At 35.4% G+C, this 4,919-nt stretch overlaps 1 long non-coding RNA gene across 2 annotated transcripts in view; it reads left to right on the plus strand.

Moving 5' to 3' along the window:
• LOC125501686 overlaps window positions 1–4,538 on the plus strand; it is a 45,175-nt gene extending 40,637 nt beyond the window's left edge. For both annotated transcript variants that reach the window (XR_007279296.1, XR_007279295.1), the window contains exons 2-3: window positions 4,026–4,124; window positions 4,419–4,538. This is a non-coding gene — a long non-coding RNA (uncharacterized LOC125501686). The remainder of the gene's footprint in view (window positions 1–4,025; window positions 4,125–4,418) is intronic.
• The last annotated feature ends 381 nt before the right edge of the window (window positions 4,539–4,919 follow it).

Below are 4,919 nucleotides of genomic sequence, written 5' to 3' on the forward strand. Positions count from 1 at the left end.
TGATACGCACGTATTTTGGTTCACATGTAAAAAAAATAATCGCACATTTCCTATAGCGATTCTTGATAGTAAGGATATTGTGGCGATGAAACACTCAATTAATAGTCAATTTAACACAAGACCTCAAATACAAGCAGGTACGTACATTAACTTTCTCAAATCAATCGCCACCGAATAACCGAGTTGCTCGAGAATAACCGTAAAATTGAATTTTCTGGAGAAAAGAGGATCCGCATCCATCATTGTGCCAATATAGTTTCTTTCATCACGCATAGAAGTACCGAAGAAGACTGGGATTATCAATTTAGTGAATATGGAATTGGAAACAAAAAAAAATAAAAGTACAAAATAAATTGAATTGAATTTTAAAACAAAAATTCAATGGGGAAAAAATTGGATCAATTTAAAAATAAAGTTAACAAAAAATTGGACTACGTTATTTTTGGCGGGCTAATGTTATATTACTATACGAGTACTCTGTTGTTTTTTTCTAGAATGTCCGCCTAGTCCCACTACCTCCAATTTTTCAACGTACTGATTTTTTTTTTTAATTCGATATAATTTCTTTTCAATTTTGTTTTCAAATTCAATTCAAGTTTTTTTTTTTGGAATTGCCTTTACAATTATAAATCCATTCAATTGATCATTCCACTCTTCTCTAGTACTTCTGTGCATGATGCGAAGTTACTATATTGGCACCATGATCGATTAAGATCCTTTTGTTCCAAAGAATTTAATTTTACGGTCATTCTTGACGAATGACTTCTCGGTGGCGATTGACTTGGGAAACATAATTAGATACTTGATGATGTTTTTTGCACCCGAGATGCTTTTTTTGGACTATTCAATTCAAGTTGGCGGTGTAAACCGCACAGCGTCTTACAATTAGTACCGAATCATCTTTAATAATTTTCAATCGTGATTTCAATCTATTGTGTATTGAAACAAGTCGGCTTCTGAGTCTTTGATATATTTGGAATTTTTCAATTACTTTCCTAATCACTTGACTATTTTTAGATTTCAAACCGCCATTTCGGATTCAACGTTTGGAATTTTTGGAATCTGACTTCAGATTCAAAACAAGCGCCCTAAAACAAATTTCAATTAGTCGTAGTAACTTTTATCGGAATTCATCAGTTTATTTCTTTATTCATTTACTTCTTTTGATCTTATATTTCTAATCGTGCTACGTCTAACGCCTCTCCTCATCTCAACTTTCCCTCGCTAAACCCGATCGCCCACATCCTCATCTCCTATTCACCACTGCATCATAATTCTGCAACTCTGGAAACTCTACCACTTGCATACGGCACCAACTTATGTAACTCATTGTCAGCTAAAAACCCCTCCTAATACCGAGCCTTCCTTCTTCAAAATTCCTCTAGCATAGATATATTGAACTAGATCGAACAAGATGCGAAAAGTCAGAGTCATAGGGTATTAAGTCGCAAAATGAGAGTGCCAACCCAGAGCGCCCTCTGCGTTTCGTGGTAAAACAAACCCTTCATCGACCTCTGAGAAATTATCGGTCAACCGCACGAGCGATCTGTAGATCCAATCTTCAAATTCATCCTTATAGACGGTGACGCGCGACAAATATAACACGCTCGTCCGGACTATCGGTATTACGGTGCAGCAGATGAGCTTCTCTCATCGCTAGGATGATTTCGGTGCAAATGGATATTATGATAATTTGTTCACATTTGAATACAAAAATCTGAAATACAATATTTTCTGTAAGGAGAATTATTCTTGTTCGGTTGAAAAAAATTTCAGTATAGTTCGCAACGTTACGGGTTTGGAAAAAAGTAGTATTTCATGTTCGCTAACACAAACTACCGGTCAAAAAAAAAAAAAAAAAAATAACTGAATATAACTGTTATTCTTGTTGGGGCTTGCGAGTAGGAGTTTGTTCGTTGTTTAGCTTTTTGTGAACTTGTTAATATGTTATGCAAATTTTTAATTGATCGTCCAGTGCGAAGTATCTTTCAAAGGTTTGATATTTGAGGAAACGATATTTCTATGTGACGGTCTGATTGAAAAAAAATTTGAACCAGAGATACAGTTCAAGATGAGAAGTTTACAGTGAAATGAGGACTTTTGATGGAGAAGAAAATATATAATAAAAAAATGAGTTTTGCTTCGGAAAAGTGGGTAATATTGTATCAGGAGCACGGAATATTTTGAAAATGCTAAGAATGTCACGTTGGAAAGATTTTCGAGTACAGAAAAAATTTAGAAAAAAAAAAACCAAAATCAAAATCCAAAGATGCCGAGGAAAGAAGAATTAATTGAAAATCAATTGGGAAATAATGATTTCTGAGTGAGAAGAAAACTTGTAACAAGTTTTCCAAAGAAATTAGATTGTTCAATTTATTTTCACTGGAACTTAATTCTATCATTAACGTGTTGTCATTTTCTTCGTTTCATTTTCTCTCTTTTTTTTGTTCTTCCTGAATCAAAATTTTTTAGAACTCATTGAATTCAATTCTAGGGAAAATTCTAGGGTTCAATATATCTATGCCTCTAGCCAACTACTCTCTACTAGCTACTAGCTCTATACTCCCAACCTTCGAGTCAGCAACATCTACCTTCTTCCTAATCGACAACCAAGTATAATGTACGCTAATTATACCAATAAATAAGTAAATAAGAAAACATCTTATTCGTTCAACCAAAACTTTTACACCTTCCTCACTATATCCTTTCAGCGAGGCTCGAACCTTTTACAAATTGTTGACAAATGCCTCAATCAAATCGATTCAAAGCTAATCGATTATTATTCACAACGAATAGAAATGCAAGTAGCAATCGGAAATATGCCCAGCAATACCAGCACGATCTTCGACAGTATAACATTAATCCATAGGTAGCAAAAATTTGGTTACAGTTCAGAATGTATAGCAAATTTCTGACCAAACTCTGATGTATTTCCGATTCCCCACCGTGTGAGGCTAAAAAAAATACGTTCTTCACATACTGACCAAGAAACCTGCCACTCAATAATTACTGATAGAATAATCACGATCATGTCAAATATAAAAACCAAAATTACCGTGCATTCTGGTTTAGGAAACAGAAGAATCGGGTGGAAGTGTACACGAGAGGAAAAAGGATGAGAGTCCACGAGGGGTTTTCAGCCCTGGAAAATTTCAAATTTCTGTTCCATTGTATATGAATAGTTGGATTGCTATTAACAAAAGATGAAACATATTACTAAAAAATTTCAGTACAAATGCTCTAAATTATAACATACGTAATATTGTCTGACAATGAGATATAGATTATTGTACAAATGAAAATAGACTTAAAGTATAGTTAATATAAAAAAAGTGTAATTTGAATTGAGTCTGATCGGATGGATTCGTCTCACGATCAATCAGATTCGATCAGTGAGAAATAGTAGCGTCATGAACAAATCTCGACATTCACAATTAGACATGGCAGTAATCACAATTACTTATTGTTAGTATTGGGTGTCGATGTATTCTGATTTATCTGAAGTAATTGCATTTGTCGCCGCGGCACAAATTCACGAAAAACTTAGAGTCCAGTCGTTATGATACCATACATATGTATATCTACGACAATATATGACAATGTGGGAAAAAGGTGAATAAATGCAAATGAAAAGATGAGGCTAATTTTTGAACATAATGTAGGGGGGGGGGGGGGGGGGGGGATTGAATTTTCGATGAAGATTTCCCATGAGTTTTCGCCGCCATCTCGGAGAGGGGGGTAATTTTTTTATTTGCGATAACTCGGCTCTCCGTGATGAAACGAAGATGCGGTTGAATACTTTTTTGTTGTTTTGCTTACGTTGTACATTTTGAATCCTACAAATTTTTCACCTACAGTTGATCGTTGTTAACATATCGAATGGATAACTCAAAAATTAAGAGATTGAAACTCGTCTTTTACTGTTTTCTCCTTTCTCGTGATGCGTGTATCGAAAAAATATCCATTATCCAGCTTGTATAACATACCAATACCTACAATGTGATTTTTTTTATTCTGCTCTTTAGATAAAAATGACAACTTCTATCGCGGCGTAAAGTTGACGATTCCGCTCAAAGTTTCGATTCCAATATGGGGAATCTGGTCCAGTCGAAGTGGCATTTAAGGTATGGGGTGCGACTTTCATTTTTTACACTCCAAGTAAATCTTGATTATCGGGACAATCCCTCCCATTGCGTTCGCCGCCATCTCGATTTAAAGGATGTTCTATTGTTTTTCTAAATTGTAAATTTATCTATCGTTAATCTAAATAACATTGATGAAAACTTGGAATAAATATCTTCTGAAATAATTGAATGCAACAATTTTATGCTCGATCAACTTGATATTTTTCTCATTTTCAAGCTCGAAAACCCCCCCAATCAACCCTCATACTTTCCCAATAAATTTAACTATTACAGAAAATCCACCGGATGAAGAGCGATCGAGAAAGACTGAAAACTCAATCCTGCGTTCGCTATGACAAGGGCAAAATTTGCTTTATTGTCGAATCTATTTAATAAATGTATGTACACCAGTCGAAATCGTCTTGATTTCATATGCCAACACTTATTTCTCCTTGTTCTACCAATATTCCTCCTACGGTTTGATATTAGTTTCGTGGCAATGCGCGATGCTCGGAAAGAATCGCTTTCCCTTTATAGGTATACATACGCTGATAATATTTACCCGTGAATTATCGAAACACGCTTAATCTTCATCGAGGCACAAAGTAGGCTGCGATACTAGCTCTGTAGTTATCACGTAGAGAGATCGGAGATTGGCTATCGCTACGCGAGTCAATATAATATCTGTTGTGCTTCACCGCTTCATAGCGAAACAGATTGCCGCCGAGTTTTTCACGATTCACGGCACCGAAAAATCAGCCTCATACGGTCTTGTACTTGGAATTGTAGCGTGGC

Source organism: Athalia rosae, chromosome 7 (genome assembly GCF_917208135.1).
Source record: "Athalia rosae chromosome 7, iyAthRosa1.1, whole genome shotgun sequence".
Classification (NCBI taxonomy): Eukaryota; Metazoa; Arthropoda; class Insecta; order Hymenoptera; family Athaliidae; genus Athalia; species Athalia rosae.